This window comes from Macrobrachium rosenbergii, chromosome 48 (assembly GCF_040412425.1).
Source record: "Macrobrachium rosenbergii isolate ZJJX-2024 chromosome 48, ASM4041242v1, whole genome shotgun sequence".
NCBI lineage: Eukaryota > Metazoa > Arthropoda > Malacostraca > Decapoda > Palaemonidae > Macrobrachium > Macrobrachium rosenbergii.
In genome coordinates, this window is record NC_089788.1 from 10,690,502 (window position 1) to 10,703,001 (window position 12,500).

The 12,500-nt window shown below is 34.0% G+C and overlaps 1 protein-coding gene across 2 annotated transcripts in view; it reads right to left on the bottom strand.

Annotated features, from left to right (window-relative positions):
* LOC136831252 (uncharacterized PE-PGRS family protein PE_PGRS54-like) overlaps positions 1-12,500 on the bottom strand; it is a 356,693-nt gene that overhangs the window by 277,976 nt on the left and 66,217 nt on the right. For both annotated transcript variants that reach the window (XM_067091315.1, XM_067091317.1), the window contains exon 2: positions 6,914-6,939. The gene's annotated coding sequence lies outside the window, so the exon portion shown is untranslated. The remainder of the gene's footprint in view (positions 1-6,913; positions 6,940-12,500) is intronic.

Consider the following 12,500-nt stretch of genomic DNA (forward strand, 5'->3'; position numbering starts at 1 on the left):
CTCACAAGAGACGCAGTTTTATGCATCCTAAACCTCGTGGATGATCCAGTCCTGGTCGTAGGTGATAATTCCACGTATTATGTTTTTCCACAGCAACGAGGTTTATTCCACACAAACGATTTTTTTTTTTTTAGGGAATCATGTGAAATTTGCATGGGCGTAATAATCGCCTGTTTAGTGATGTGAAAAGCTTGCGGACTAAAATCTTACTTAGGAAAATGAAAACCGTGGGGTTATTAATGTCTCATAACAGGCGTTGTGATAATAAATAAATCAATATAGTGAGGAAAGTTATAAATTAAAAAAATGTGGATCAATACAGAAGTCAGAAATAAGTATCAGAACTCTTTACCTTTGCAAAGTTATAAAGAAATTATAAATGAATGCAATGAGCATAACATAAAATAAACGTTTCTTTCTCTCTCTCTCTCTCTTCTCTCTCTCTCTCTCTCTCTCTCTCTATATATATATATATATATATATATATATATATATATATATATATATATATATATATATATATATATATATGCATATATATATATATAAAATATGTCTATATATATATAGATATAGATATATATAAAGAGAGAGAGAGAGAGAGAGAGAGAGAGAGAGAGAGAGAGAGAGAGAGAGAGAGAGAGAGAGAGAATATTATGTTTTGATTCTAAAATTCAGGCACAAATCCCCCAAAAATCACCAAGAAATTCAAAAACCACCAAAGACAAGACACATTCAACATCACATCTCCCCAACCACCACCCAACTCCACAGGAACACGGCCACCGCGTTTGTCGTGCCCAGTTGTAAGCTGACACATCGATGCCACGTCATTGGGCATTATACAAGGCGCGTAAACACCCACGGTCTCCTTGTGCCCCAAACCGCCAGCTACTGTTTCCTGGCATTCCGACGGGGCAGTAAAAGTAGTCGTAAAGGATGTTGTTTCCTTTGTTGGGCACAGCGTGTATTCAGATGATACCAAGAGGGTGGCCAACAAAGGGCACTGAATGGATAGTGTGATATATAATATATGAATATATATATATATATATATATATATATATATATATATATATATATATATATATATATATATAGATTACTACACACACATACATGACAAATGCGATTAATACCCGCATACACCAATTCCCATACATTTGGGCATGGGAGTTGCATGCCATCTATCCACCTGCTAGCCAAATGTTATGGCATAATTTAACTAGCCAACAGACCAGGGTGTTAAAGCATATATCAAGTTAATGAATTATATATATATATATATATATATATATATATATATATATATATATATATATATATATATACTACAGTACATATATATATTATATATTGTATATATATATAATATATATACATATATTTATATATATATAATCCGTGTGCGTACACGATTAAACGGGAAAAACAATCATGGTCAATAAATAACAAACAAAATACATAAACATACAAATACAAACGCACATACACAAAAACTCAAAAAATAGTGACTGCACAAACAAACGCAAAAATGAGCAGACATACATAAACATGCACATAAAACACACCTTGTGAACATGCACACAAGCATGTAAGAGACAACACATGATCATGCAAACAGTGTAAACGTGAGAGCGAATGCGCGCGCATGCGTGCGCAAGAAACAGTTCAAAGCCTCCTCTCAATTTCATGTGTTCCACTTTTATATTCTGGGGGAAAAGCGAAGCAGTTTAGAATGTCACTGATGTGGTAGTATGTCTGGTGTGCCTTGTGCACTTACAGATGCAGATATTCGACAAAAGCAACAACAACAACAACAACAACAACAATAATAATAATAATAATAATAATAATAATAATAATAATAATAATAATAACTATTATTATTATCATTATTATTATGAAGGGAGAAGACCCTCTTTGAGGCAAGTTTTGTTGAATAAAATGACTGCATTTTGCGAACTGGTTTTATACTGAGTTTTCTCAGTTCTTCTAATAATTCGCTTTTCCTGCACATCAATATTGGTCAGTAATTGTCCAATGTTCATATTATTATTATTATTATTATTATTATTATTATTATTATTATTATTATTATTATTATTATTATTATTATTATTATTATTATTACTAGCAGAAGCAACTGACGTACGTGAAATAAAAATATCAATACTGGAACATATTATTTAAAAAGATAAAATATGAATGGAGAAGTTGAAAATTGACAATAAGTATTTTTTATGCCATATAAATAAGTAATCCGTAATGGAAAACAATAACATATAGACCATACGTCTGTTGAATGGAAGATACCAGGACAAAAGAGAGAGAGAGAGAGAGAGAGAGAGAGAGAGAGAGAGAGAGAGAGAGAGAGAGAGAGAGAGAGAGAGAGAGAATAGTTTCATACAAGTTACCTGTTTTTAAAATATGACTTTTTTTGTTCACTCAAGTTTTGGTTTTTCTTTGCTTCAGACTGTCCAGAACAAGCATTTTATTCAGTAATCTCATTCATTCACGCTAATTGCACCTCGAATGACCTACGGAGTGATATGTGTTCCTGGCAGATAATCGACTGTGGAAAGTCACCGTTCAGGTGTCCAAAGACATGGGGCTAGAAAAAGGGAGATTTTATATATATATATATATATATATATATATATATATATATATATATTATATGTGTGTATGTATATATGTTTATATATATATATATATATATATATATATATATATATATATATATATATATATATATGTATATATATGTGTGTATGTACGTATATATAATGTGTAGCTCTCGCTATCCCACGAAAAACAAACGAAATCCCCAGACCTTTAAGAGTGTTCCATAACGCTCCCAGCCACCCATCAAGGTTCACCCACGGGAGTCCCGAGCACTAATAATTACAAAGCTGACTTAGTGTGATCATTCATTCACTCCGCAGGGGTTCTTTCTGTGAGGTGGGACCCCTCGAAGCCAAAACAAAAAGGTAACCATAATGAATAAAGGTGTGATACTGGAGTCACACTAAGGCTGGTGACTGTTTGTGATGTTCGTGAATACTTGAGAAATTCGTTATGATTCCGGAGATTCGTGAATGCTTCAGGAGATTACTGAATATTTCGTGGATTATTAATTTTGGCGATTTGGGAATACTCGTGCTTTAGACAATAGTAAATACTCGACGAGACTTATGAAAACTTCGATAGACTATTGACTGTATTAGGATATTCATGAATATTTAAGAGATTATTAAATAAATCGCAGAATACATGAATACTTCCGATATTATTAAATGCTTCAGGATATTGTAAATACTTCAGAAAACTTAAATACCCCGAGAAATCCACAATTATTCCACGTGGTTCCTAAATAGATCCCGAACAAAATGAGGGCTTAAAACTGCATTGAACTGGATCAGTGTACAAGCAGAGAAAATCCGGCATACGTAAAGTATAGTTAGGCAACCTGGTAACACAGTGAGTTCACGTACGCTCACACTAGGTCGAGGTCAGCCAAGTGGAACGTGGGCCAGTTAGGGTCAAAGGTCAGCATGAAAAACACGGGTCTCTCTGGATGTCTAAACGAGACACACGCACACACACACACACACACACAGGATATAATGAGTATCTGACCAGAGATTCTGCAGTTTGTTTATTATGATATAAAGGTATACTTTTAGGAGTAATCATCTCTCTCTCTCTCTCTCTCTCTCTCTCTCTCTCTCTCTCTCTCTCTCTCTCTCTCTCTCTCCAGCTGCAACCCACACGTCTACTAACAACCGGTTACATGATTCGCTGTTAGGTCAAAAGATTGTTACAAAAAACGCTGCAAAATCATTACTTCCTTCCGGGAGCGAACACATGTAGAGAGAGAGAGAGAGAGAGAGAGAGAGAGAGAGAGAGAGAGAGAGAGAGAGAGAGAGAGAACCTGTCTTTCGTGTGACTATACTGTAATTCACCGGCGGCTTTCATTCAGGATTAACAATTCGTTTACAGTAACTTGTGTTACTCCAAGCGGAGACTGATCAATGGCTACTGGTTGGTCGATGTCAAGTCATTTTACTTTACAAAATGTTCTTCCTTAACGGGTGATAATCATTTTTATCCCTAAATAAATGACTTTTTGATGTGAAGACTCTCTCTCTCTCTCTCTCTGACAACTTGTAATATATCTATATATGATTTGCTGATAACTTTTTACTTGCACGAGATATGTTTTTGTAAGAGCCAGAATTACGTACTAGCTTCTCGATTTCCATCCCAATTTTTGAATGCGTTTACCCCTTTGAAATCAGATGAGGAATAAATGAAGAGCCCCTTTCCTACCGTGGTAGGATTCTAACTCCCCACGATATACAGTTCGGCCAAAAAGCAATAATTGCATAATCATTGCGCTAAGATGGAGAGGATGGGTTTATTCCAGCGCTAGTAAAATATGTCTGAATTTGACAGTTACAGTATGCATGCATGAGCTCAAATAACTATTTATCCTTCTTCGTATTTGAGTTAACTAAGTGGTAACTCATTCTCGCTGTCATGCTTGGGTCTGGAACCCAAAGCAAAATTAATATGTTTCTTTATTTATTCCCCAGCTGGATTCAAAGCTTGTAGTGGGTAACTCATTCTTGCTGTAGTGCTTGGGTCTGGAACCCAAAATAAAAGTAATAGGTTACTTTATTTATTTCCCAGCTGGATTCAAGGCTTGTAGTGATAAAAGGTAACTCATTCTTGTGGTCTTGTTTGGGTCTGAAACCCAAAATAAAAGTAATAGTTTTCTTCATTTATTCCCCAGCTGGATTCAAGGCTTGTAGTGATAAAAGGTAACTCATTCTTGCTGTCGTGCTTGGGTCTGAAACCCAAAATAAAAGTAATAGGTTTCTTTATTTATTCCCCAGCTGGATTCAAGGTTTGTAGTGATAAAAGTTAAGTTATCCTTGCTGTTGTGCTTGTGTCTGAAACCCAAAATAAAAGTAATAGGTTTCTTTATTTATTCCCCAGCTGGATTCAAGGCTTGTAGTGATAAAAGTTAACTCATCCTTGCTGTCGTGCTTGGGTCTGAAACCCAAAATAAAAGTAATAGGTTTCTTTATTTATTCCCCAGCTGGATTCGAGGTTTGTAGTGATAAAAGTTAACTCATCCTTGCTGTTGTGCTTGGGTCTGGAACCCAAAACAAAAGTAATAGGTTTCTTTATTTATTCCCCAGCTGGATTCAAGGCTTGTAGTGATAAAAGGTAACTTATTCTTGCTGTCGTGCTTGTGTTTGAAAACCAAAATAAAAGTAATAGGTTTCTTTATTTATTCCCCAGCTGGATTCCAGGCTTGTAGTGATAAAAGGTAACTCATTCTTGCTTTCGTGCTTGGGTCTGGAACCCAAAACAAAAGTAATAGGTTTCTTCATTTATTCCCCAGCTGGATTCAAGGCTTGTAGTGATAAAAATGTCCAAAAATTGTGAAGGAGTCGTTAAGTTGGGAGGTCATTATAAATTATTGTGTCTTAACACACCACCTTTTTGGAGGTAATAACAACATACAGTGAAGTATACCAGACCCTGTCACCATACATTCAAAGACTACGTGATAGGAATAATCAACTACGTTCGTCATTAAAAACTATTCAGCCTCAACCATGTAGGGTACTGCTATCATTTACCGACTTCAAAAGAACCACCTTAATTACATCCTTGTAAGAACAAATCTACTGATGAATCTATAATTATAACTATATAACTCGGCAATGAATGTTCAATTTAATCCTCGTTAAAGATAAAGAGTATAACTCACAAATGAATCTTGTAGTAATGGTTGTATTCATTTCAACAATTACATAAATTACACCTTGCGGCAATGATTTAATTTGAATATTTTACCCAACAACTGCAATATGACTTCTATTAATTATATGTTAGAATTAGCTTTCAGTTTTGAATAAGGAACAGAAATAGCTATTAAGCTCCAAATTAAGAAATAAATATCAGGTAAATAACTTTTCTTCATTATTAATCATAACCAAAACAAGTTTTCATCTTCCATAATAAAATGGTAATTATGATAATTTTACCAATCAACAACCTTGCTACCCCAAACACCCCTTCCTGTTAATCCCCCTCCCCTTCCTTCAACCACCGGGATTATAATCCCAACGAAGCAAAAAGGACTCCATAAATCACATCCTTCGAATAACAAGTTGGAGGACATTATCTCTCGAGAATATAATTAGAATCACAGCAGCCACATCCACCAACTGGGCCATAATTCCTATTAATATAAATCAATTAAATATGTTTCTATTAGTACCACCAATAACCTTTCCAACAGCCAATAGCAGGAAAGGTCGCCGGAGTTTTCATTACAGATACGCCACTCAAAAGCCCGTTAACCACACCCGCGCATAAACAGGAATCGAATAATTGGAAAGTTGTCCGCCAGGGGGATACGATCGACGCTTCGTGACCGAGGAACAATACTTAATATCATTGGTCAGTAGAGAAGCCGTGTTACGTCCTTTGGGTAGTATTGTATCGTCAATTAATTTTCGGATTGTAATCCCCAAACAGAGGGTTTATTCTGTGCCTTCTCTGTTACGTAATTCGTGCCTGTCTTAGTTTGTGTACCCCTTTGATTACAAGAGAACTACTTCCCATTTTTAAATTACATTTACAGTATTACTATTCGTATTTCTTACCTAATCGCATCAGTGTGATGATTAGCATTTGAATGGTGAAATCACACTTCCGTTATTAACCGGGTATAACAAAAACACACTAACTAATTGCAACACAGGAATCAAAAAAAGGGAAACCATGAAATTAAACGCGGGTTAAACTTGAGACTCACAATAATAGATGGCAGAACCGAAGTAATTACGAACCGTGAAATCAATTACGGATAAAACCTCTGACTCACCTGCTTCGCTTTCAGTGAACTGAGGTCTGAAAAGAGAGAAAGGGGTCACTGTTAATTACATTAACTCCAACAAATATCACTAAAATATTAAAAATTTACATCTGAAGGACAACCAGTTTTTAGCTTACACATACATACATGCATATATATATATATATATATATATATATATATATATATATATATATATATATATATATATACAGTATATATTGAGTGAACCAAAAGTAGGTAGACAGTAGGTGGAATAGGGTTTGTGTTAGGTTATACTATATATATATATATATATATATATATATATATATATATATATATATATATATATATATATATATATATATATATATATGTATATAATAATAATAATAATAATAATAATAATAATATATTTTCAGTGGCTTCGTATTGTATTACTGTATACAATAAAATTTAATTGTAAACGTAATAATCGTTTATAAAAATTTAATTGTATTAGTTAATATAATTATATATGTAATCTCAAAACTAATGTTATCACCTACTGCCCACCTGTTTTCGGTTCACCTATAAAATATATATATATATATATATATATATATATATATATATATATATATATATATATTATTCATAGTCTACTGTGTGTGTGTGTGTGTGTGTGCCTTCTACACAGTCCTTCTTTCATTTTCGTCAAATACTAATGCCCAGGTGGTACATAAAACTTTTTAGCAACACTTCGAATATTTCCAGCACCTCCTATCTTCAAGAATGAAATCTTGAGGAAATAATAATAATAATAATAATAATAATAATAATAATAATAATAATAATAATAATAATAATAATAATAATAATAATAATAATAAATCTTCATTTCAACTCAGGGCCAAAAACTGCTATGTTGCTCCATGTATTTATTCTTAAGCCAACAGCTGTTCAAGCCATTAACCCATGGCCTTCTTCAGAGCTAAATTGCGTCTACAATGGAAACCCGCTGAAATATAAAGGCGAATACAGCCGAAATCTTCTTGAAAAATAAGATTTCAAAACGAAAATTCAACACATATTTTGCAGTTCAGAATTAATAAATGAGCAACACAGCAGCAGTTGTTGTGTCTTCCTTCGAGATCTCAGCCTGAATATGAAAAGTGGTCCTGAAAATACTCAAAGGGTTGCCAGAGACTTATATCTGACACGTGCACCAGCACTATGTGAGTAAGCATGCATATACGTGTGTGTGTGTGTTTTGTGTGTGTGTGTATATATATACTATATGTGTGTGTGTAGATACATATACAGTGTATATATATAGATAGATAGATAGATATGCATTCATATATATATATATATATATATATATATATATATATATATATATATATATATATATGTGTGTGTGTGTGTGTGTGTGTGTGAGTGTAGATATATATATATATATATATATATATATATATATATATATATATATATATATATATATATATATATATATATATATATATATATTCTTAATCACACGTGACGTATATATGCACGTACCACAGAAAAACAAAACACTGGGTATAAATCCAGACCGGTTTAGTCATTATATTTACACTCATACACACACACACAAACAATATATACGTATATATATACGTGTGTGTATTTATTCATTCATACATACAGAGAGAGAAATTAGAACGTCTAAAAGAAACGGCAGACTTGTCGTGCACTAGGGTGATGTAGTTCTGTTACGAGTTAGATCGTAAATCTTATCAAATATGGCACGGCGCTGGGCAACAGGGCATTAAGCATGGTGACTCTCTTTGGTCTAGACGGGGTATGAATCAGCCTTTTCATATTACTGAGATTTTATTCTCAATATTATACATATATATTCGTTTGGCTATTTCAGTTGCCGTATTTCCGGTTGCTAATGAAGCTATGCTGTAACGCTGGCTGGAATATTACTTGTTTATAGAATATACAAAGAATTCAGACCAGAATACTTAAAAAATATAGAATATATACGTAAGGGAAGAATTCAGACTACAATATTTCACACTTCCAAATATTGATAAAGAAATGGCTGTCTCCAATTAACGGAGTATTTAAAAATGTAGATTAAAAGTTTAAACACTAAATATATATGATATAAATAATTCATCTTTGATCACTTCAAATTATTCGTAAAATGTTGGAAGAAATTAGAAGGACATGTTTGTAATCTGTAAACTACATATACAAAGATTTTGTTTCATTACATCAGGGTAAAAATGTTTATCATTCTTGGATAACATTTACAAATTTCAAGTATTTTCTTCAACGATACAGACGATAAAAGAACCAAGTTAACAAATGGATAAAATTACTTTCACCTTAAGACAATATTTAGTTAAAGAATGCAACAGAAGATCATATTTCAAACTAGTATATGGCCTTACTATAAAAAGTAGTCCTAAAAATAAAACTAACTGGAAATATTTGTATTATGACAAGGAAAGGATTGGTTAGTTAAAATTATAATGTCATTTATTTAAGAACAAATGCTAGGCAGATATTCGCCTTAACAATTGCATCAAATAAATAAAGGAGAGACTATCTAAGATATGAGGCGAGAGAGAGAGAGAGAGAGAGAGAGAGAGAGAGAGAGAGAGAGAGAGAGCCAAAATGCTTGGTAGATATTCGCCTTAATGACTGCATCAAATAAATAAAGGAAATAAGACTAGAGAGAGAGAGAGAGAGAGAGAGAGAGAGAGAGAGAGAGAGAGAGAGAGAGAGAGAGAGAGAGAGCCAAAATGCTTGGTAGATATTCGCCTTAACGACTGCATCAAATAAATAAAGGAGAGACTATCTACGATATAAGACTAGACAGAGAGAGAGAGAGAGAGAGAGAGAGAGAGAGAGAGAGAGAGAGAGAGAGAGAGAGAGAGCCAAAATGCTTGGTGGATATTCGGCTTACCTGCATCAAATAAATAAAGGAGAGACTATATAAGATATGAGATTAGAGAGAGAGAGAGAGAGAGAGAGAGAGAGAGAGAGAGAGAGAGAGAGAGAGAACTATTAGAGTGTCATGCACATCCATCTTCACCGTACCTTTTCCTTTCCCATTATTTATTCTTCAGTCTTGCTGGCGTAACTATTGCATTTTTTCTAGCTTCTCCGATTTAAAATTATGTAATATGAACGCTGAATAACTCGGAAGAACAATTTTCAATTGCAGTAATGTATATTCTAGCACCCATTCGTCATCGTACATAATTTCTTATTTCCATTCCTGCCATAAATTATCAGCTTTCTTCAGATCCATCATCATTGCTGCATCCTTCTTCTGTGCCATCTTTATTATTCCCATGACCATTATCTTCGCAATCTGTATCATTACTTAATCTCATTTCTTTATGCTTTTTCCACCATTATCTTTCCTTCATGTTTTCTTTTTTTTTTTTTACATTTGCCTTTCTCATTTCTTCATCTCCGTTTCTTCAGCAAGAAATTTCTGCAAGTTACTTTGCGTTTGTGCTTTCGCTTCCACAATACTACATTTACTTTCAGTGTTGGCAACGACGAGTCGCTCCTATTTTCTCATCCAATTTGTTGGTATTCCGGGTGAAAATCGTCATCTCCGCTAGATACTATCCAGTTTTAATGAGGTCCTGTTAGTAATTGTATAAATGCACAGAACAATTGTGTAAGTGATAAAGTTAATTTACCTAACCTAGATATATATATATATATATATATATATATATATATATATATTCTGTCAGTCGCGTACTCTTCGAAATATTAGTAATAACCGGATATATATATACATATACATCCTATTATCACTAATCTTTCCAAGAGCAGTACACGACTAACAGAAAATGAACGTCTCTTGGAACCAGCAATAACGGATCGCTTCGAAACCGAGTCTAATATTATTTCCTATCTTTCACTTCTCCGTGGTCTTCTTGACAGAATGGAAATGAGGAAACTCAGAGAAATCGAAACCCTTCCATTCGGATCGAACCCTCTTGAAATCTTAATTACAATCTCGGGTCAGAATTAGAGATTCAGAATCAAGACGCGTGGTATCGCTCAGGTTCTGTTTCGTCATTCTTTATCGTTTTGGCATTTATTCCTTTCATTTATGTATTTCTCGTTCATGCCTTTTAAATCTTTCTGTTCTCTGTATATGTTATTAATCATTTTACATGACTTATTCTCTCTTCATTCTTTCTTTAAGTCTATACCAACGGCATATTATTCTTATTCCTCGTCGTTCCATAATTTTCTTTCGTTCCTCTTCAGGTATCTCCCTTTTACCTCCATTATTCCTCTCTCTCTCTCTCTCTCTCTGAACTAAATCAATTAACTACTTTTGACTCCTATTTTAAACCTCATTTACACTGTTCTTTTTAAAATACTTTTTCCTGAACTATACATTTTATTTTTTTTCATCATTTGCTTCCTCTTTGCATCATCATTATTACCTCATTTCTTTTTTTTATCTATTCAAGCTGCTTCATGATTTACTCTGAACTTTTGTAGTTTACATCTTTTTTTTTTTATTTCTTTTGATCTTTTTATTTATCCCCCCCATAACTCTTATACCTCCCTTTTTCTCTTCCCACACTCCTACACCTTTAGATTTGTGGATTTCTTTTCTCTGAACATTACCCTTTATCGTCGACCTTTCTCCTTTTCTCTTCTTTTTTCCTCCTCTCCAGCTTACCCCCTTTTTCCCCCCTGACTCATAAACCTCGCTTGCACTTGCAAAATTTCTTTTGTCGTCCCTCATTCCTCGCTTTTCATTTACACCTCCTTCCATTCTTCTTCGCGAAATCTTTTGTGAGGAAACGTGGCCCTTTTGGGCGTCGGGGATCAGCCAAGCATGCAAGAGGAACTTTGGGGAGGGCCAATGGCTGACCCGGTCGAAATGCTGACCGCGCGTCGAAGTTGAAGAGAACGACCTTTACCGAGGACGGTTAAATGAAGTCTCCCGTCTATCTGGGATTCTTACAAGGCATTACCTCGGCAAACTGTCTTCGGAGATGCCCGTAATCTTTGTTAATGAAGTCCTAGAGTTTTCGGTTGCGGTTTGACTGAAGGGAAGCTTTTATTTTGAAGCGCGAGAGATTATATTCGTCACTGATGGAGATTTGAAGAATGCGATACATTACACGCTAATGAGTCGAGATACTTAATTAATGGATTAGTAAGAATAACAAATGGAATAAAGATAACATGAAGAAAAATTCACAAAGTATATACAAAGAATAGGAACTGCCAACATATCCCTATTAACAACTCTACATATTTCATTAATTGTATAAGAAAATAACAACAGACAAGCATTAGGAAAAAGGTCACTCAAAAAAATCTGAAGAAAAAAATGGCAATATCATTCCATATTCATGGAGCTAAATAATGATTGTTATAAGAATAAAATTAGATGAACTATGCAAAAAAAAAAAAAAAAAAAAAAAGCAAGGCACACGAAATCCCGTTAATCACATTTTTCTATTTAGGGCCAAACAGGACCCACTAAGTCTTAGTGGGTCCCGGGGCCAAAGAACGCCTGATATCCGAGACTGCGGCGCTTGAAAGAAATGTTTCGGATTTACCTCTTCCATCATCG